This window comes from Mus musculus, chromosome 16 (assembly GCF_000001635.26).
Source record: "Mus musculus strain C57BL/6J chromosome 16, GRCm38.p6 C57BL/6J".
NCBI lineage: Eukaryota > Metazoa > Chordata > Mammalia > Rodentia > Muridae > Mus > Mus musculus.
Genome location: NC_000082.6, coordinates 87,026,780 through 87,050,275, shown reverse-complemented (window position 1 = coordinate 87,050,275; position 23,496 = coordinate 87,026,780). Strand labels below are relative to the sequence as shown.

The following is a 23,496-nucleotide window of genomic DNA, read 5'->3' as shown; positions in this document are numbered from 1 at the left end:
CCTTAGATCCTCCAAGGAAACTATGTCCCCATTTCCTTCCTACTCCCATTCTGAGGGATGTGAAGTGGTCTGTGCTGTTCCCCTGGGAGAATAATTCTGTCATTTCCATTAGGAAGATGATTTATTGAGGATACTTCCTTTATTTTCAGAATTGGATCCAAAAAAAAAAAAAAAAAAAAGAAAAAGCATGGCAACGTGATTGCGTGCTTCCTTTGCAAAACCCTTCTGTGTTAATGTAGCAATTTATCTTTAAACGGAGTCACAGACACTTCCCGATCCCTGCTGTAACCTTATCTGGTACCACACAGCAGTAACTACTGAGCACTGGTGGTCTGCCGGGGTTTGAGAAAGAGGCGCAGGGAATACAGCTCCCCAGTTTCTTAGTAGACATTATTTAGCCTGTAATAGATCCACCCTAGGGCCATCTCTGAGTAGCCGGATGCTGAGGTTTGATACTGCAGATCCAGTCTTTAAAAGTGAATTTGACTGCAGCTGGAAAATAATTTTTTTAAGAAGGCATATGGCAAAGCGTTTTGTTTCCACGTACCAGAAATTTTGCAAACCTCCTTTAGTCCTCATTGAACTTCAGGGAGCTTTTAACAGTTCAGTGTGTCTTTTAAACACCACGTGCCTGCATCCCGACAGGGGGCAGTTTCCTCAAACCTACAGCAGGCCATCGCACGGCCCTTTATTCAGAGGTTATTCACACCTTGTCCTTAAGAAAAGTAGATTTGTAGTCAGCATCCTGATTACGGAGCGGCTTGGGTTGTGCTAAAACATGGACACTTCCTTCAAAAAGCAAAAGTGTGGTGTTGGAGGAAGGAGCACCACTGAGCGGAAAGGGGTTCGGGTTCTGGTCTTGGACTCGTCCCAAAGCGGCCACGTGATGTTAAGCTACTACTAGCTCAGAGGTGAATTTCCAGTAAGGCATTATAGACAGCACGCTCTAAAGATTTTAGACATAGTAAACATTCCATAGACCGCCTCTGTTACCCGGATGAAAACGTTGTATGACAGATCCGAAGTTAAAGTAGCTATGGTTTGGTGTTGGCACACCATGAGGAGTTTAACTGATGCATGTACGCTGCAGGTTCTCACCACTCCATGAGAGATGGGATGAACACCGTTTCATTTTAGGAAATTTCAGCCACTGCATGGCCTTTAGCACTGAAAACGACTGAATTCTCAACCCACGTTGGCTTCTTTTCAGCTATCTGACTTCAAGTAAGTTACTTCAGTCCTCTGGTCCTCAATTTTCTCATTTGCGAAATTAAGAAGATCAACGTTTCCTCTAACGTGGACTCATGATTGAGTTTGGGGAAAGAGTAAAGTTAAAACAGCGGTCTGGGTTTGCCCTGCCTCCTCTCTGTCGCTTTCCACCGAATTAGTCACATGGATTGGTTGAGGACCTCCAATCTGGCAAAGTGTTGTCTGTGGTAGGGAACTGTAGTACAGTTAGTGCCCGGTCAGCCTGTCACTGACCAGTAGGAATAAATATCAGCTGTACCCACGCCAGATTCTGGAGGGGTATAGAGAGTTTGGGCATCAAGTCTGTGGGTGTTCATTTGTAGATTCAGAACTATGGCAATGTTTTCATAATGACTTGGCTCTAGGTACCTGTATAAGCTCATTACTGAGCCTTCTCAAGTGGTCTCTCAAAGTACCATAGGGAAATAATAGCTGGGACAATCCTTGGAACATTATCGCGTCTGGTTCATAGAGTTTTGGAGGATCAAGTCCAGTGTGTTGTGCATGTTAGGCAAGCAGCACTCTACCAATTAGTCCGCACCCTACATCAAGAAATGCTGGCTGGCTTGCTTGCCTCCTTTCTTTCTTTCTTTCTTTCTTTCTTTCTTTCTTTCTTTCTTTCTTTCTTTCTTTCTTTCTTTCTTTCTTTCTTTCTTTCTTTCTTTCTCTCTCTCTCTCTCTCTCTCTCTCTCTCTCTTTCTTTCTTCTCTCTCTCTCTCTCTCTCTCTTTCTTTCTCTCTCTCCCTAATGCTGCCCTCCTCCTAGTCCTCCCCTCACAGAGTCCTTCCCCCACACTGCCTTTGCCTCTGAGAGGGTGCAGCCCTTCTGGGTATCACCCTACTGGTGCATCAAGCCTCTGCAACAGTAGGTTCATCCTTTCCCACTGAGGCAGGACAAGGAACCCTCTGTTACATATGTACTTGGGGCCCCAGTCCAGCCTGTGAATGCTCTTTGATTGGTGGCTCAGTCTCTGAGAGCCCCCAGGGCTCAGGTTAGTTGACACTGTTGTCTTCCTGTGGGGTTTTCATTCCTTTCAGGGCCTACAACCCTTCCCCCAGCTCATCCCAACTCTTCCATAAGGGCCCAGGACCTATATTCAATGTTTGGCTGTACGTCTCTGCATCTGTTTCAGTAAGCTGCTGGGTAAAGCCTCTCAGAGTATAGCCATGCTAGGCTCCTGTCTGTAAGTATAATAGAGTATCATTAATAGTGTCGTGGATTGGTGCTTGCTGCTCAAGGGATGGGCAGAAGTGACTTTCAAAAAATGAAGGAAAGAAACAGGAAGTAAAAGAAGGAGGAGGAGGAGAAGAAGAGAAGAAGGAGAAGGAGGAGGAAGAGAAGGAAGAAGAAGAAGAAGAAGAAGAAGAAGAAGAAGAAGAAGAAGAAGAAGAAGAAGAAGAAGAAGAAGAAGAAGAAGAAGAAGAAGAAGGGGCTTTCCTTCCATCCCTTCTTTTCTTCCTCTATTCCTTCTTTTCTTCAGACAGTCCTCAATAAGTGATGCTTAAAACATAGCTTCTTCAACATATCTTGGGAAGGGGATTTTATTATGGAACATACAGTAAAGCAAAATACATCTTGAAAAATATTGAGCTGCATGGTCTGAAGTTCTCACCAACTCTAAAATTCTAGAAGTAGTTAAATACTCTCAATTTTCTTGTTTGCAATATTTTCCAACTTCGTTCTAGTAAAAATCAGACTCACTGGTTTCTTTCAAGTGTCAAAACTTGGAAATTGTCATTAAAGGTTTCATTTTAAAGTAAAGGATATTAAATTGACAATGAATTTAAAAAGAAACCATAATTCAATGTGTTTTGTAGGAGTTCAAAGATTCTTTTAAATAATATGTGTATAACTTTATTTTTATTGTGTTCTGGTTGGGTTCAAGCATTTTTCCTTCTTCTTCTCTTTAAAGCAACAAGGAAAAGAGACAAAGTTGAAGCTCTCCAATTTCATCTGGACTCTGTAAAGTCGAAATATTTTTTTTCTGATTTGAATAAGATACAAATAACTGTTATTATCTTATAAGTTCAAATTTTGAGTCTGAACTTCCTGTTTATTTTATGGTTTCCAGTCCATTGGGTATGTTTGATTTCTTTCTACTTGCTTGCTTTCTGTTGAAATGATTTATAGCCCCGACAATTATATTAGTGGAAAAACATGGAAAAGTGGAGAAATGAAAACTGCTATTTTTATAATAGGATGGGTTTTTTTTTAATACTTTAAAAAACTTCAGATTTCATGATTTTCCATTTCTGGTGAGATGCTTGAACCACGATGGGTCTCAGCTTTGCAGGCAAGCCTCAACTTCATTGCCATATTTACTTAAAAATTGCCTTTCAAATATTTAAAATTAAATGCCAGTTTAAGAAATGCCTGGGCCAAGAAGTGGGAGTTGGTGGGTAGGGGAGTGGGGGCGGTATGGGGGACTTTTGGGATAGCATTGGAAATGTAAATGAAGAAAATACCTAATTAAAATAAAAAAATTAAAAAAAGAAATTATACCTAAAATTAATTGTGTGTGTGTGTGTATGTGTGCATGTGCATGTGCGTGTGTGCTCGCTAGTATGTGTGTGTGTATGTGTGTGTCTCTGTGTGTGTGACAGAAATAACATTTGTAGGCCAGAGAGGTGACTTAGTGGGTGAAATTGCCCATTGCTAAGACCAATTAACCTGAGTTCCATCCCAGGGACCCACGTGGTAGAAGAAGAGAACTGGTTCTCACAAGTTGTCCTCTGATCCCACATGACATAGACCTGCCTGCACATATACACATACCATATTGAATGAATAGTCAAAATTATTAAAAATTAACAAAGGAGATATCACTTGTACCAGACTCAAATGTATTAGTCATGTTAGTGGATTTTTAGAGTGAATGTTTACTTTATGGTAGAAATTTCTTGATCATAATGTTTTCATGTTGATTGGATGAAACTTAAATATGAGGGAGGAAGTTTGGTGGTGATGGTGGTGTGTGTATGTCTGTATGTATGTATGTATGTATGTATGTGTGTGTGTATGTGTGTGTATGTTGGTATGTGAAGTCAACAAGATTGGAAATTGGTTCTCTCTACTGCAATGTGTCAGCCTTGGTTATATGCACCTTTGGGTCTACCTTCTAGTGAGAACACACAACAAGGTTATTGCATATAATTATGTCCCTTTGATTTACTGTAGGCCATGGTTTGGATTGGATAGCAAAGGGTTTGATTTAACGTCAGGTCTCCTAAGGACAGGCTAGATGGTGCCAAAACTCTTAGAAGAACATTTTTGTAATCTTAGCACCATGTTCACAGCACACCCAGAGTGTTTCCTGAAAAGCAAATTTCTGAATGTCAGGGAAATTATCTGGGCAATTCACAGGGAGCAAACTAAAACAATTGTTGAGAGCAGTCGGGGAGTGAAGCAAAAGGCATTGTGGTGGGGGTCAACTAGACTTTACAGAGTCTACTTACATAAGTGCTTCACAGTTCTTCATGACTGCAATAAGTTACCTTGATAATCATTTTTATTTGTGTAAGTTTACAGACTCAGAGCTAAATATGAAGACCCTAGCATCATAGATCCTGTGAATTTGGTTAAACACAAATCACATGACATGTTTCTTTATTGTGTGCAGGATTTCTTTTGTGTAGGCATGGTGCTGATCCTCTGTGTCTTTCGTACCTCTTCCTGCAGCATGGCTGTTCACTCGGATGGATTAATTTGCCATGCTCACTGCTGTTTCGTCTGCTTTGTTACTTTCTCCCTGAAGCAGAGGCGATGAAAGGTTCAGATTGTTGCCCTTGTGAGAAGAACTCATAGTGCTGTGAAAACGGACTCAAGGTACTTTCAATATTTAAGGAGAAAGAATTGAAAATATAAATACTCTACATGTTTCATATACCAGATTTTTTTACTTTGGAAGATACTGTGTAGCTCCCATGGCTCAGTTGCCAACTTAATACATGAACTTTCTCCTTAGCCTCACCAGCATAATGTCTTTTAACTCATGCCTGGATGTTTCTAGTGTTGGAGAGTCAAAGTTTCCAAAAGGTTTACTAGAAATATCTTTTAGTGAGACTGAAGTTGTGTTTTTTGTCATTCATAACAGCTGCTGGTCATGTATGCAGCTCTCTCTCTCTCCCCTCTCTCTTGCTCTCCTGCTCTCTCTGTGTGTGTATGTGTGTGTGTCTGTGTGTGTGTGTGTGTGTGTGTGTGTGTGTGTGTGTGTGTATGTGTGCACAAACATTTGTGCTGATTATCCAGAACCATTTCTGTGGTTCAGTCTTGAAGTATTTGATGACATTGAGTCTGTTCATTTGATTGTTCTCATTTTCTGGCTAAATAACTTCAAATCTTCTCAGCTATTCCTTATGTTCAATGATATGCACTGAGATTTTGAGTGATGTCACATATACCATTTCAACTGGTTCTCAGAACAACTTGTCAGACATGTAAGGGCCTGTGGAATTCTTCATGTACATGGAGGAAATTGAGGGACAGTGATGCTTAGGAGCCCCCAAAATTGCATATTTTTATAACCTTTTCATAGCCATCTCTTCTTTTTAGATTTAATATTTGAAAGAAAGGAAGGATTCTTACCTTAAGTATAATCTGATGTAATACAATTTCTCTAAATTTAATTTAAAGTATCCTCATATTTAACCAAGCACACAGAGGAAGTCTTAGTTTTTAAGCTGTAACATCCAAGATGAGGACAGGAGAGAAATAATTAATTTTAGCTATTCTATGTTTGTTAAAATATGTTCTCTAGATATTCATACAGCTAGAAAAAATTTTTAAGTTCAGTTAAGCAACTTAAGTACATCTGTTCTTCCTTGTACTAGTTCTAATTTCTACAGTTTTTATTTGTATTGCTCTTTTCTCTCCATTGGCTATTCTGAATATTTTACTGATGAGCTCAGAAATTTCCAGTCACTTATTTAGGATCAAACACCAAAAGAATACTGTCTCTTTTAAGTAAAAAGTGGACTTTCTCATGGGAAACATGCTTCTACCTGAGAGGTACAGTCTCATTTTGTGTACTTTACCTTCTAAATGCTACCTTTCATGCTGTAATGAATTCAAGAGGAAACCCTGCCCTTTCCTCTAAATGACTCATGAGGTAATGCCTGACAGATTAACACTACCACATGACTAACAGACTTCTTTCTTGCTGGTAAGTTTCTATGCATTTCATCACATCCACTGGAATGGACACACCACAGGCAACAAGGATCTTTCTAAACATGGAATTTATGGAAAGGATTGCTTCAAGATTCAGAAATCTCATTCAAATAAAGTTATTAGGTTGGGGTATAAATACCAGAATTAATGATGCTGTACTCTAATGCTTTAGAGATAATACTACGTGTGGGTAGTGCCAAAAATTTAGGTCATTAACATCATTATAAAAGTATTCAAAACATATATCAAAGTAAACAATGTCTCTATGAACTATCTGATAGAAAACAGAAGCTACAACTCTGTTTATAAAACACAGCCACTTGCAGAAACATCAATTATTCTGACATATCTTTTTAAAAAATGTTTCTATTAATTTTGTATACTCTATACATTGTATTTTGACTGTGTTCTCCCATCTCCTCCTTCTCACTGAAGATCCCCCACATTCCAGGCCCACGCAACTTTGTGTCCTTATGCATTTCTTTTAAAAAAATAAAGATCTACTGAGTCCCATTGGTGCTGCCTAAATAGTTTTGGGTAAATGGCCACCTACTGGAGTGTGTTAGACCTACCATGATCCACACTCTTAGAGAAAACTCTCTTTCTCCTCCTCCTCCTCCTCCTCCTCCTCCTCCTCCTCCTCCTCCTCCTCCTCCTCCTTTTCTTCTTCCCTCCCCCCTCTTCCTCTCTTTCTTCTCTCTATTTTCCTCTCCCTCTTCTCTACCTCTCCTTTTCCCTTTCCTCCCTCCCTTCCCTCCCCCCACCCCCGGCACCAGCCTTTGTCAATTATCTTTTTCCTCCATTCTGGGACTTTTCTGCCTTGATCTAGTGTAGGTCTATAAATGCTGTCACAACCACTGTGAAGTCATATACACCATTACCCCTTTGTGTCTAGGAAACACTGTTGTCGTCATCTGCTGCTTCTGCCTCTTAAAATCTTTCAGCTGCTTCTGAGAGGATCCCCCAGTCTTTGGAGGAGTATGTGATATAGATATTCCATTTCCTCTGAATCTTGCCCAGTTGTGAACCTTTTTTTAAAATTCCACATACTGATAAAAGAAGCTCTGATGAGAGTTGAGAGATGGACTAATCTCTGAGCATAATGAAAAGTAGTCAGGGGTAAGGCTTAATACTCCATGCCATAAGCAGAATAATAGTATTAGGTTTTCCCCAGGCTTATAAGCTATATAGCCACAGGTTTATGTACCCAGTAACTGTGCCAGGTATGAGCTCCATTTTGTGGAATGGTACCTTTAATACAATCAGAAAGCGAGTGGGTATTTCTACTGCTTTCTGCCGCCATCATGTAAGTGACTTTATCTTGCTCAGAAAGTTGTTATTCTCACAAAATTTACAACTGGATAAGGCCAATGATTACTTTTCTCTTCCCACAGCTTATACAGCCACTCCTCACACTCTGTGGTGAGCCGGTGGAGATGAAGCATCCAAGTTAACCCTAGCTTGGTTTATGCGTGTCCTATGGCTCAAGTGTATGCTGTCTTCAGCAATAGGGATCTGCTGTTAAGTAGGGTTAAACACTGTCTGGTAGCACAGGCTTGTAACTCAAACAGGCAAAGCCGGGCAGTCACAACTTTAATACCAGACAGGGTTTGTTTCAGTCAGGCCTTGACTGAAACAAACAAACAAACAGGCAAACACACAGACAGAAAAACAACCCTGAAGAGGGTGGTGGTACCAAGGAACTGTGGATGCATATCAGTGCTAGACTAGCTTGCTAAAATTACACAGACAGAGCTGTAGGTTCAATCTCTAATAGAAGAAAAGAAAAAGAAAAAGAAAAAGAAAAAGAAAAAAAAACACTGAGGCAAAATCTGCATAGGTAGCAGGCCACATCGTTTTTGGTTAATTAATCTTTAAAATGACTAAATAATGAAGTGAAATAAAGGGAGAAAGAAGATCGACATGGGACTAAGAATGGAAAGGAGGCAGGTGACAGGTGTCGCTAATATTCCAGAGGAAAATAGTGATATAGGGATAAAAATATAAAAATAAAATAACAATAAGTGTCTGTTTTGAAACCTTACAATTACCCAGGACCTTAAGAAAGGCAAAGAAATGAGTAATGTTATAATAATGTTAAAATATTAGAATCCTTCATCCTCTTGTAGTTCATTCAATTTAAAAACATTTTTAAAAATGTATTTTATAAGTACAGGTATTATGTCTACCTGTATGTCCACACATCACGTGCATATCTAGTGTCCAGTGGAGCCCAGAGTTGGTGTTGCATCTCCTAGGACTGGAGTTACAGATGGTATAAGTAGCCATGTTGGTGTTAGCAAATGAACCCAGGTTCTTTTCTAGAGCAAACAGTGCTCTTAATGGCTGAATCATTCTTACAGTCCCTCATTTTATGTTTTGTACAACTAATACTTTGTAAACTTATGAAAAAAAACATATCAAGTTGCATTTTGGATGTGCAGGAGCCCAGCAGGAAGCCTGGACTTTGGGACCGTAACGCATACACATGAAATGCTGAGACAGCTATAGATACAGTCATGCTAAGGGACCATCATAATAAATTCAAATATTCATAAGAGGAAAACTGTAAGTTTAGTTTTTAAAGATTGATTGATTGTTTGCACAAAGTTCAGTTCTCCTCTGAGATGAATTGTAATTTTTTGCTTTTCAGTCTTCCATATGCTGTCTTCTCTAGTTCTCCTATCTGGCTTACTGATAAATCACTAAATAATTTTCAAATTATCAAGTCACTTTCACTTAGCTTTCCACAAATAAGCAGCAGTTAACAAATGAGGATTCTATCCAGACATACGATGTATCATTAAGAGTGCTCTATCCCCAGATTGTATCAGTTATGGCAGACAATATATCAAACAATTGCTGTTTATATTGGATGGAAATTTTTGTATCAGAATTATAAGAGATGACCACATAGATGTTCCTCTATAAGAGAACCAGAAGGTAGGGGTGTGCCTGTTTCCCCTGAATACATTTGGAAAATGACTTCTATTTATCAGAAAGAATTTGGAAATTTCTTTGAAAGTTAATCATTTCAGAATATTAATTGCTTGCTAGTAGACTGTTCCCCGTTGAAACAATTGAAACCTACAGGAAACTGCTTTGAGCAAAGGGAAAACCCTACCTGTCTCCTCCCATTTTATTAGGTACTAGGGAAGGGAGGGGACAGGAAGAGAAATGACAGGTATTCACAATATTTGCCACAATGGAATATGAAACTGAACACTATGTTCACCCCTTCGTATGAGTGGTAATGGTTCTACTACTTTGACCTTTAGAGGAAGAGATAAGGAAAGTTGGATTAGTTAGCTCTTGGGCAGTAAGGCCGAGTTCCCACACCTTGTCCTGAAATGTGCCAAACAGAGCATTCTACCAAGAAGTTAAAGGAGAGTCCTGCTTTGACTACCTTAGAATCTTACTTATTCGTTCTTCTTCTCAAAATCACCATTTTATTTATACATTTTTATTGTTTGTTCTTTGACGATTTAACAAAGAGGACATGTATAAAATGCATTCATATTACTCTCTCTACACACTCTCTCTTACCTCCCTTTCAAGTCTATTACACACACACACACACACACACACACACACACACACACACACACACACAAATAAGGGCACAGACACAGACACACAGACACACATGTACACATACACACACACACAGACACACACACAAACACACAGACACACACAGAGGCACACACACAGATACACAAACACAGACACACATGCACACATATTCTGATGATTCAGAAGTAGCCAGGCTGTATAATAAATTATACTCAGCCCAGAATCAACATGTCCCTGTGTAAGTCTGAGAATTGTTATTTATTAACTTTGAGTATGTGACCTCATCATTCTTTGCTGGAGTTTTATCCATAGCATGGAGATAGTTGCTTTGCTGTGTATAAGAAAGCATTCTATATCGTTAGTAAATCTATGTTTGTACTAATTTGGGGAAAAAGTCCAAACCAAAATATACCATGAAAAGCCCATTTCTTTATCTAAGAAGCGAGACAAAGATACCTTTGACTCTCTGGAATTCTCTGAAGACTCTGCCATGAGAGTAATATTAGAGATTGTCATAAATCAGTTTTAATAGTTACAGAATGTATCTCAAGAAACAACACCCACATACCCAGTTCTCACTGCACTAGTCCCTTTGCTAGGGAAAACTTGATTTTTTTCAATTTAAGTTATGATAACTATGTATTTACATCTATTTATTTAGTATTTAATTTTTTGACAGTCCAGGACTATCTCTTTCTCATTGCTCTCCTACTTCTTGCAAATAATTTAGATCCCAAGGGTGAGTTTCTATTCCTTCTTGATTTTTAAGATATGTATTTGTTTCTGTAAGAGATTTAATCTGTCTCAAGTAACTCAAAGTTACTGAATGACTGGGGAATGTGATAAATCCAAATCCTTAATGGTAAGAGGTTAAATACAAGTCACCTCAATGTGAAGGCAGCTTATTCTCTCTATGAGGCTTTGGAGCCAAGGGGAAGCCTGACATTGAGAGGCCCCAGTGGTTTAATCCCTAAAATGGGCCTTGCTTGCATGAGTGCTTATAGGAGAGTTCGCAGAAAGAGAATCTTTACTCAATCCCTTCTCTCTAGGGATTGAATAATGGATATGGACCAGGGTGACAGAGGACATGGAGATAGTAAGACTGTCACAGGCATCAACCTGAGTATACATGTCCCGAGAGAGGTAGCAGGAGGGTTGAGAAGGTGCGCTATAGATTCCTCCTGAGTAGTAGCCGTAGATGCTGCTACATCTACCACACAAAGGACAGCTTCCTGACCAAAAAATTATATGACCCAAAATGTCAGTAGTGTGAGGGGAAGAAACAGTGAGCCCACAGCATGTTATTTGTGGCAGTGGACGTTATATAAATAGAACTAAAGTCATGGGAGTGATTTGAACTATAGAATAAAATTTGTGAGTATATTCAAAACAAAGTCAAACAAACTGTCAATTCAGACTTTGTTTACTCAATTATTTTGTTTAGTTAAAACATAATTATATCAGTTTCCCTCTCCTTCTCCTCATTCCTATCCATCCCATGTCTGTCCCTCACTCTCACCCAGATTCATTCTCTTCTTTAATTATTGTTGGTACAAATAAGCACAAGTAAATAAATATATGTGCCAGATGGTTTTATGTGTCAACTTGACACAAGCTGGAGTTATCACAGAGAAAAGAGCCTCCCTTGAGGAAATGCCTTCATGAGATCCAACTGTAAGGCATTTTCTCAATCAAGGAAGGAGGGCACAGTCCATTGTGGGTGGTACCATCCTGGGCTGGTGTCCTGGGCTCTATAAGAAAGGAAGCTGAGCAAGCCAGTAAGCAGCACCCCTCCCCCACACGGTCTCTGCATCAGCTCCTGCCTCCAAGTTCCTGTCCTGACTTCCTTTGGTGATGAACTGCAATGTGGAAATGTAAGCTGAATAAACAAACAAATACTTTCCTCTCCAACTTGCTTCTTGGTCATGATGTTTTATGCAGGAATACAAACCCTGACTAAGGCAATGTATAAACTTCTGTTCATTTATTATATATTATAATATATATGTTAATATATTTAATTAAAAAAAACAAAGAAAAATTACAGTGAGTGATCAGTATATGCTTTGAAACTCCCTAAATAATCAGATAAATTGTTGCTGTTTTCCAGGATTGCCTGGGGTGTTGTGTTGGGTATTTTCAGAAATTCTGATTGAGTAGTTCAGATATAGGGTTAATTTTCTTTTTCAATTTTTTATTAGATATTTTCTTCATTTACACTTCAAATGCTATCCGGGAAAGTCCCCTATACCCTACCCCTGGCCTGCTTCCCTACCCACCCACTCTCATTTCTTGACCCTGGCGTTCCCCTGTACTGGGGCATATAAAGTTTGCTAGACCAAGGGGCCTCTCTTCCCAATGATGGCCGACTAGGCCATCTTCTGCTACATATGCAGCTAGAGACATGAGCTCTGGGGATACTGGTTAGTTCATATTGTTGTTCCACCTATTGGGTTGCAGACCCCTTCACCTCCTTGTGTACTTTCTCTAGCTCCTCCATTGGGGGCCCTGTGTTCCATCCAATAGAGACTGTGAGCATCCACTTCTGTATTTGCCAGGCACTGGCAAAGCCTCACAGGAGACAGCTGTATCAGGGTCCTTTCAGCAAAATCTTGCTGGTGTATGCCATAGTGTCTGCATTTGGTGGCTGATTATGGGATGGACCCCCGGGTGGGGCAGTCTCTGGATGGTCCATCCTTTCATCTTAGCTCCAAACTTTGTCTCTGTAACTCCTTCATTGGATATTTTGTTACCTGTTCTAAGGAGGAATGAAGTATCCACACATTGGTCTTCCTTCTTGATTTTCTTGTGTTTTGTAAATTGTATCTTGGGTATTGCTTCAAAACATCTAGATAAGACTCTCAGTCAGGGTTAAAAAAAGCACAGTTTTTAAGAGAGTCCATGTTGGAGCTGGAGAGATGACTCAGCAGTTGGGGGCACTTTTGACCCTTGCAGAGGACCCTGACACATTCCAATTACACACATGGCAGCTCACGACTGCTGTAACTCTAGATCTCAGGGACCCGATGTCCTATTCAGACCTTGGCAGGTACTGAGTGTACATGTGGTGGGCATACAGGCAGGCCGAGGCAGGCACACACACACACATAAAATAAAAATAAATAAATCTTTCAAAAGAAAAAGTTGATCTGGTTGACGTCATTCTCTGCTCCTCAGATGCTCATACTGATTGTTCGGTGGTTTTCACGGGTGAATGGCTCCTGGATATGTAGAAACACATACTGTTCTCCTACACTCTGCATCTATTCCGAGCCTAAGTTTAAACAAGAACCACAGTGGCTTTGAAATATTTTTAAATATGTACTTACAAAGGGTTTTATTTCCTTTTCATTGTAATTGAATTCTTAAATTTAAATTTATAGATAGAGAAACATGATAGTGAAGCTCTGATAAACATGATATATATATATATATATATATCAATGGAATAATATGAGATGTTTACAAACACATATATACATATAATATATGTATATGTATATACATGTATACATAAGTAAGTCATATTAAATATGTCTATGTCTTTGAATATTTAATATTTTCAATATTGAAAGCTTTGAATAAACTATTTTCTCTTGCTGGCTTTTAAGAATGCAAAGTGAGTGGCCCACGTACCCTTGATGAGATACTCAGGCCATCTGAGTTCTGAATCTGAAAAAGCCATTCCTTGTGTTTCCTCTTTTGCCTTCTTAGCCTCCTTTTGACCCCTCTCCCAAAATATGTTCATATTTTTTGAATAATGTTACTAATGAGGAAATGGGGTACAGAGATGAAGGTCTCAAGATTAGACAGGAAATCAGGAGCTGACTGAGATCAAATTTTCAGCAACCCAAAACCCTGCCTAAGCAGTCCATCTAGAATTCTGTAAGGACAATCTATGTTAAAGCAGATTTCTAAGGAGGAAGGGGGGAACCCTCTAGAATGTACTAGAGACACAGGAGGTGAGAGACACTCAGGACTCAAAGTGAGAGAGACCTCAGATGAAATGCCCTACAGTGGGGAGAGGGAACTTGTAGAGTCCATCTCCAGTAGAAAGACAGGAGGGCATCAAGTGGAGGCATGAGGTTGCCATCCCACAGTCAAATACTCTGACCTAGATTTGTTCCTATCTGAAAGAACTACATGCACAAAACATGGAGAAGAGTCTGAGGGAAAGGAAGTTCAGTGACAGGCCCAAATTGGGATCCAGTTCAAGGGGAGGCTCCAAGGCCTGACACTATGACTATGCTATGGTGAGCTTACAGACAGGAGTCTAGCCTGGCTTTCCTCTGAGAGGCCCAACAAGCTGCTGAAAGCGTCAGATGTAGGTACTTACACCTGACCAATGGACAGAAGTCAAGGACCCCTGTGGTTGAATTACAGAAAAGCTGGAAGAGGCTGAGGAAGAGGGTGACCCCATAAAAAGGCCAGTAGTCTCAACTAATCTGGACCCCTGGGATCTCTCAGACACAGAGCCACCAACCAGGCAGCATATACCAGCTGATATGAGACCCCTTAGACATGTACAGCAGAGGACTCCCGAGGTCTGTCCTCAGTGAGCAAAGATGCACCTCACCCTTGAGAGACTTGAGGTCCCAGGGAGAGGAGAGATCTGGTGAGGGTTGTGGGGTGTGTGTGAGGACATTCTGTTGGAGATGAGGTTGAGGGGATGAGGTATATGATGAGGAGCAGTCAGAGGGTGGACCAGGTGGGGGATAAAATTTGAACTGTATAAAAAGATTTAATAATAATAATAATGATAGTAATAATAATAAAGAAGTCATAAGCTGGTTTGCCCATTTGTTGGACCTGCATCCATGAACAGAAAGACATGAATTTTTGTTGTGATTCCCTCCAGTGTCTTACTTTCCTTTCTACAGAATGTACCAGGCAATATCTGCCAGACAAAAATGAGTGCAAGATTATATTTTCCAGTCTGCAGGAAGTGATGCTGTGTTCTTTTTTTGTTTTGCTCTGCTTCTAGGTTCTCCTTCTCTTCCTATCTTCAAAAAAAGTTATGCTCTAATATTAACAATGACTAGAAGTTATCTGAGAGACATCTGAAACGTTTTGAAAAGAGTTATCTTCAGTTTTGCTGCTGGCTCTGCAACAGCGTACTCATACTCAAATTGCTTCAAGGCCTCTTCATTTCCATGGAGGAAAGGACTAAGATTAATGAGGGTTTTCTGAAAAGTTTTGATGACAAATTTATTGGGAAATATGAATATGGAACATTTCTGTCTCTAGAAACAATGAAAACAGTAAAAAACCATTACCAAGTCCCCAACGTATTGCTTTTACACTGAAAAGTGAAAATGGAATAAGGAGGGAAGTAGACATCAATATTATGTCTTCCAGATGAGTTTTTTTTTTTTAAACCCACATGACCACAGCAAAGTGAGGCAGGATTCTGAGAAGTCAATGACAGAGACCGAATACGTCCAAGCTGTAAACATTTTATGAGTTATCAAACAAGACACGTTTTAACTTGTGACTCTGGAAAATGGTAGCTGATCAGTATAATTTAAGGTTGAAGGTGTTTCTGTCAGAAATATTTGAAGGTTCTTGATGCTGGAAGGACTGAATAGACCAGAGCAGGAAGAATCTCAGGCTGTCTCAGGCTTTACTTTGCCAGTGTCACACTGATTGATATATGACCATAGAGGGTTCTAAACTTCTGCTCTTTGTTTCCAAACAGTAGAAGCACAAGCAGGAACATGTGTGCTCTATTCCGCTTAGGGAAAAGCTTACAATCCCCTGAGGTCATTTTTCTCCATCTATAAAGTGTAAGGATGATAATACCTACCAGAACAATGGTGGTAAGGCCCAACAGCAATGATACATGTGACATGTAACACTCAGAAGGTACCTAACAAAGGCACTGGTTAAGCTTCTTTAATATCCTGGCTTTAGAATAAAAAAATAGAACTCACTAGAAACATTTTCCAAAGGATGAGTCAGGCTATCAATGTACCAGGTAGTTTGGACTGTGGATAATCATAGTCCCCAAAAAGATGAGTTCTGCACACTCATAATGGTGCTCCTTGGAGACCATAGTTCTCTCCAGAGAGCACAGGGATTGATGTTCTTGTTTTTCCACCAAGCATGTATGTCCAAGCAGAGAATTTCCAACAGGCACCTGGAAGGCTTGTTCACAGCTCCAAGTTTATTGGACTGCATGGAGAGTTGGTCTACTCCATTTATGCCTGGATATGATCTTGTGTGGGTCTTGTGAAGATACTACAGGTGCATGAGTGATCTACCTCTCACGCCCAGAAGATGGTATTTCCAAGAATCCCTCCCCTTCCTCTAGCTTGGCATTCTTTCTACCTCCTCTTCTGAGTTGTCCCCAAAGATCTGATGTGAGTGTTTGGTGTTAATAATCATGCCCCATGAAGGCTGAATACCCAGTCTCTTATTCTCAGTGCTTTGACTAAATTATGCATCTCTCATTGAGAGACACTGGATAAAGAAGACTCTGTCCAAGACTGAGAGGAATCCAGGCCTATGGCTATAAGCATAAATATTTTAAAAAGCATTTTCCCAGCCTGGCCATTGGACAAAATAGTAATAGTAGGTTTTACCCAAGGATCTATGACCTCCCCAGTTATGGGATTTAGGTGAGGACTACAGTCCCAAGCATGAAATTTCCTCTTGTGAGTTAGGCTTCAAACCCATATAGTTGCTGGCACTATTACAACACTAAGCACATCTTCTCTGGCAGGTCTGTCTTAGAGCATCAGCATCCTATACTAGGTAAGATTGTTTCTTTTCTCCCCCAGCATTCCATGTAGTTTCTTCAGTTACCACAAAAGCTAGATAACAGGGAGATTCCTAGTCAGTTTGGATTTGTTTTCTTTGTGTCCTATAGCCAAAGTATGTGGTGTCTTCATCAATAGGGTCTTGCCATGCCATTATGTATTTTGTTTATACTAGATGTTTTTATTCTGATATATGTATTTTTAAATATGTAATGAATCTAACACACACACACACACACACACACACACACACACTAATCAAACTTATCTAGACAAAACTATCACAGACTTATTAACAGAGGACACAATCTTTATTTCCACAGAGCAAAATCTAGTGATTATTGTTTAGAAGAGGCTAGTGACCAAGCAAGATGTAAATAATGTAGAGAGAAAACTATAAAATTGATATTTTATCAGGTTATTCTAGCTAAATAAGTTTTTTTCCTCTTATTTTGCTTTATGAATCCCAAAATTCTAGTAAAACCAATTGATTTGGTTTGTCAATATATCCATTCCTTATTTAAGGAGGTAAGCATATGATTTTTCCTTAAGATAGTTTAAGTTGCCATGTGTGGAGCTGGTGAGGTATTCATTGTGTAAAGATGCTTGCCTTTGATCTTGATAGGAATCGATCCTTGGGACCAACAACACAGTAGAAGAAGATAATCCACTCACTTGCAATAGGTGTTAGATCTCCACACGTGTACTGCTGCATGCACAGGCACACACATTTACACAAAATGAAATGATGTAAGTGTGTGTGTGTGTGTGTGTGTGTGTGCATGAGTGACATGCATGTACATTTAGAAAATCACAGAGTGGAATATCACTGGGATTCATTTGCTATTAGGTCCATATAGGGTACACGGTCTAAATTTTTAATACTGTATAAAATTTTCAGACATATTTCAAATAAAGCTGGAATTCTGCATTACTTGAAAAAAGAGACTCTATTAACATATTTAATACTTTAGCCTATTTTGCAAACTGTCCTCTGGTATTTCTAATGAGAGATAGGTCTGTACTAGCCTAGAGTAGGGACTTGAGAAGCAGAAAGTTTGGAAATGACCTGGCATAGTGATTATAAAGTTTCTTAGGAGAGAGAAGGGCTGGTGTCCAGAAATCAGTAGCATGTTGCTGAGTTCCTGAACAGGGTATTTCACCCCTGCACAAAGACTGTGGTCTAATTCATCTCAGTGTACCGTGTTTGTCAGCCCTTGTGTTGAGAGTACAGTGACAGCTTGTGTATGTGCATCTGTGACAAGGATAGAGGTTATCCCTGAGGCTGTCTTCAGAGAGTCCAGTGGTGCTAGGGTTGTAGCAATGCAAAGCCAAGCTGGCTGCCTGCCCCTGAGACTATGAAGCGTAACTTTAGCTTGGATAAATTTCTGGTTGGAGAACATGGCATAAGAAAAAGGGTTATGGTTGTATAACAATGATTATCTTTGGTTTCAAAACGTTTACTTACAAAACGATCTTCAGGGCCATGTAATCACTGTGAAATTATAGAGTGTAACTTTCCAATCAAGCTGTATATGATCTTCAAAGCAAAGAAAGGAGTGAAAGCAGTTGACTCAGAGAGCCATGCTTATAGGAAAGAGTGGATTCTAGCAATAGCTTATCTTACTGACTCCAAGTTGACAGTGAAATCACAAAATTTCCATGTGTCCCAGTTTTTCATCTATGCAGTCAGCATAGCAATATGCGTTTGTGGCCCAGAAGGTCCTTTCAATGGAAGACTAAGAAAGTCTTTCTTTAGGCTTTTTATTCTTAAAGAAGAAATAGTTCTAAATGACATAATGGCATCATGGCCTGCAGACTATTTTCTGTTGTTTTCTCTCCCACTTCTATGTGAATTTTGCATCACCTTGCTTTATAACTGGCACTGTGTGTTGTCTCTGGTGCTTAGTACAGAATGTGCCTTGTTAAAATGTTGAATAGTCAAATAACAGTGGCAATAATTATCTGTGGTTGTTCTGCATCAGTGTGTTAGGCAATACGTTTTTAAATGTGTGTTATTTTGTTTATTCCTGAAAGCCATTGCAAAATGTCCTGCAAAGCTAATATTACAGTCTCCAGCTTTGTATATACAATTTTGGTTTTGAGAACCTGGAAAAGCTACTCCTGTGCTATGTAAGCTTTGGATGTAAGACTGAAGCCTACTTCTCTTTGATTCCAAGACCCATGTTTTTGTCTCTCTGGTGTCAATGAATTATATGTAGAAATCTGAATTGCCAGTTGGTAGAATGTAGACTTCAGAGTGGGTCCTAACGCAGTGTGACTGGAATTTTTATAAGAAGGATCATGCCAGAGCATGGCTAGAGAGATGGTGATTTGTTGACCTTGCCCTACATCAGAGCAAACCTACTCTCTGGATACCTTGAGTTGACCACTTGATATCAAATCTCCAGCCTCCACACTTGTGAATAAACTAGTTTCTGTTGTTGTTATCAACCAGTCTGTCATATCATTTTTAAATTATAACTATAGCAAACAAGAAACAACTACCATTATCCTTTCGTTCTCATCAATAGCAAACTCTGGAAACTCTTAATGGATCTGAGGAAAGCTTCAGACTAAAACCAATGCAGTGATTTTGTGTTTCCTCGATGTGACTATCTCTATGACCTTCTTTTCGTCCTTCCTGTCACAGACTATTTCATGGTTAGCAAATACTCACAGTCTTCATCTCCATGGAGCTCGTGGGTCTCTGTCACAATTTTTACTTGATCATGCAATCTAGTTTAGCCAATGAGATGTTAGGAGATAGAAAAGAAGTAGAAATGTGTTTGTGTACTGACTTTATTTCCCTTGACCCTGAACTTCCATCTTAGAAGCAACTCATGGTGAGCTAAACTGAATGCACCCTGTTGTTCCAAGCGGGAGTTTTTCTTGCCTCAGCCAACTGACAGCAGACTCTCAGACCTGATAGGTAACATTTTGTTTCTCTATATTACTGATTTTGAGATGTATATTGTCTTTTTTGTATATTAGCAACATTGTTATTTCAATAGATGATGGAGGCGCTAGCATTTTATTGTCACATCAATTTGCATGTAAATCTGGGTCAGATTGTACAACTATCATTTCCTTCGGTATATTTTGTTTGATTTGGGAAGAATTTCCATGTTGAGTCTCCTCAATATAATGTTTTCCATATCTTGGAGTTTAATTTGAAGATTCATTAAAAAATTTAATGGTTAGAAGACCATTCTAGAGTCACTTTTTAAAGAGAAGCTTGGGCAAAAGAGTAGCTTCCAAAAACCAAGTTAATGGATGTTATATTGTTGTGAGTTGCTAAGCCATTTCAACCATCTAGAATTCAAAGGAGGGATGAAGATAGGAGTTGGAGAGTCTGGAAGGAAGATGAGCCACACCATAGGCAGGCTTCATGCTCTTTGCCCCTTTGGGGGATACCCAAGCATTCGGCATAAGCAGCATAAGTTTATATGCTATGATAATCAGTATCTAACTATTCTAATGTATTCTGACATTCATCATGACTTTTATCATGCCCCCCACCCCCAAATCTATACATTGAAGTTCTAACTGGCAGAACTTTAGAGGGGAAGTTCACATGGATATGCCTAGTGCAGTTAAGGAGAAACTACAATGAGATGGTGGGTCCCATGACCAATATCTTCATAAAAAGGACACTGTGATAAAAAGGGACACATACTTCACGTGAGCATGAATACAGAAGATGGGAAGATCAAAGACAAGATCAATATAACCAATCACCAGAGGCCAGAAGGGAGGCACAGCCTTAGAGAGAAAACAAGCACACACACCTCTGTCTCAGATTACTAGCCCATAGAACGGCATGAAAGTGAATATGAGTTGTTGAGGCTGCATAGTTAGTGGTAATTTAAAACTCGTATGACCATGAAATCCACTGACTTCTGTAACATAGACGCCCCCCCCCCAACCCCCACTTCACAGACACCTCAGACAGATTTTATCGTTGGAAATTCATGTAAAAAAAGTCATTGTATGTAAATTTCATACAGATAGAAAATTAATTTTGTTCCCTACATGAGGAAAAAAACAGGTAATTTTATTATTTTTTTAGGAAAATTAGAAACTCCGAATAAACAGAGAACATTCTCACCTTCAGCTGTGTGCAGCAGTTACAAGAAGCATGGCAACTGTAAACTCTTTTTAAGCCTTGTTGCTATAATTTGTGCAATTCCTCACATGCATGCTGTGCATTCATACTAATGTTTGGTATTAAAATATTGATTGGGAGAAGCAGTGAAGAAGAGATTTAAGTTAAGGGACTCAGTGAAAACAGCTTATGGTGTCAATGATTTCCTGAGAAGAGGCATAGGACCTCATTTTGCTACAGAGTAACACAGGGCTTAGGCGCAAGGAAGGGTACTTCTTGCTTGTCTGGCAAACATTAGATAGGAAGGCTTGTGGCAATGCATCCATCTTGATTTCATTAGAGTTTTCTTCTTTATCTCGAGTAAAAACCGAGTCTACTATTTCAAAAATATTGTTCTTGGCAAACTTCTTTGCATTTTTTAAAATTGATTTAAAACGCTCTCCATGTTTCTGGTAAAGCCAGGGAGCCCTTGTGTCTATATGACACAACTCCAGTTGCCATGGGCAACTGAGTGTTTACTAGAGAAAATATTACCAGTTAATAATAGCCTGGGTGGAAATAATAGTCACTGCTAGGATTTCAGATTTACACACCATCAATTTCCAATTTGCTGAAAAAGGTGCAATTTGCTTTCTAAGCTTGCATGCATGACTTTTTCCAGGCTTCTATGGTCCCTTCCTCAGTACTGCGCACCACAGACCCACACCCACAGGCCCATATGCTTCTAAAGAATGTTCTTCTTGTCTCCAACAATGATTGTGGCAAACTGTTATGTTGGAGATTTGTCATAACTTCAATGATTGGGATAATAAACACATTACATGGTTGCTACTTATTTGCTTTGGTTAATAGCAAAATCACAAAGGCATAGTCCCAAAAAAGTATAATTCGTGCTGCTTCTTAGACTCAGCACTTTGCCAGAATCTTGTTCGCCAAGAGCATACCAATAAGCAGTTTGAGTTATTTTGTGAAAAAGCATGCTTATGCGTAACTAAAATGCCTTTCAAACAGTGCAGCTCTCTCTTCCTGAGTCTTGACTGTTTGTAGACTTATTTATTCACTGTTTTCTAAAATCCATCCATCCATCCATCCATCCATCCATCCATCCATCCATCCATCCATCCATCCATTTGTAGACTTATTTATTCACTGTTTTCTAAAATCCATCCATCCATCCATGCATCCATCCATCCATCCATCCATCCATCTCATCCATCTATCCATTCAACAGATATTTCTCTAGAGAATTACCAACCCAATTCCCAGGAATGCAGACCCTGACACCATGCCTTCTTTTCCTATGCCCAACCTAGCATCAGACTTCTCAGTGATTGCCACAGAGAGCAGTTCACTAGGACAGAGTTCATGACTTGGTATCTGTACCCCGACTCCCTTTGCTTCCTCCCAACCATGCATAGGAGGTTGTGTACAGGCATGGGGAGGGGGTTCCTAGTGCCTAGGCATGTGAGAATATATACCCTGTAACATCATGGAAACAAATAGCACCCTTGAGAGCTTTGGTTCACGCTTCCACCAGAAGATCTGGAGAAACATTCAGCTACCATGGCAACCCATTCAACCACATGTTCCCCAGATTTACAAGGGCAGAAAATTCACTGACTCTATATAGACATGGAATGGTAGAGGCCAGCTGTGGGGAGTGGATCTTTGTTTTTAATCCAGTGCTTAAAAACAGTGTACATGGAAATGTGTGGGTGGGAGAGAAAGGTTAACAGATGAAAAGCAAATTTTTCAGTCTCACACCCAGAGACTTTAATCCAATATTTCCCAAAGCAGAGCTCAGACACCAGAATTTTAATAGACCTTTCAGTCCATCTGAATGATGATCCACCCTAGGCCACATGCAGACCAAGAAAATGAGAGGCCAACATCTCATATTAAATTTGAATGGGCAGCAAAGCCCAGGAAACAAAGAAGCGAGAGACATCAGTTCAAATGATGTTTCTTTTGATTGATGATATGCCTGGTGTAGCAGAAGTGGGCATAGAGTTGTCTCAGGAGAGGTGTTGGATTTACCGAGCCAAAGAAGCCAAAGAAGAAAGTTCAGGAGTCAGAAGTCAAAGAGTTAGAAGCATGGCTCTCTACCTTACTGGTAGAGAGATACCTTAATGAAGGACTTGGCCAGTGTGAAATGTCTTTCACCTCAGCACCTTATCCATGTCTTCAAGAGTCTTCAATAGGAGAGAGAGGACAGTGAATGAAAGGAATATCATTTGGGTTTGTGAAATGATATGCTGAGACCAGGGTGTTTTAAGATTTAATTATTAAAAATATTTTTTAAGACCTATAAGCATTACACCACATTATTTCAGGAATAAGTGCTTGGATGAAGAGGAAAGGAGATAGTCAAAGCTAAGGGTGGTTGATATGGCAGATATTAATTGTGCTCACTGTGGTGGTCATAGAGCCAGGCAGAACATGCAGTAGCCAAATAGGCACTGAATATATTATCCAATGAGAAACTCAGATGCAATAGTAGGGGCTAGAGAACTCGATATAGGAAAGCCGTAGTCTAGATGGGTTTTTGTACAAGAAATAATGGATAGTTGGGTCCTTCTTCTACTAGAGACTTACTTAGCCCTTATCATGTATTTGGGGATAATACTCAGAGGA

At 39.6% G+C, this 23,496-nt stretch overlaps 1 long non-coding RNA gene across 4 annotated transcripts in view; it reads left to right on the top strand.

Moving 5' to 3' along the window:
• Positions 1-992: 992 nt before the first annotated feature.
• Positions 993-23,496, top strand: part of Gm38477 — a 48,260-nt gene continuing 25,756 nt past the window's right edge. For 2 of the 4 annotated variants that reach the window (XR_876201.2, XR_876204.1), the window contains exons 1-3: positions 993-1,224; positions 4,927-5,073; positions 19,589-19,686. This is a non-coding gene — a long non-coding RNA (predicted gene, 38477). Of the gene's footprint in view, positions 1,225-4,926; positions 5,074-14,977; positions 15,254-19,588; positions 19,687-23,496 lie in introns of those variants that run through there. The other 2 variants (XR_385015.1, XR_876202.2) reach the window with 2 other exon arrangements.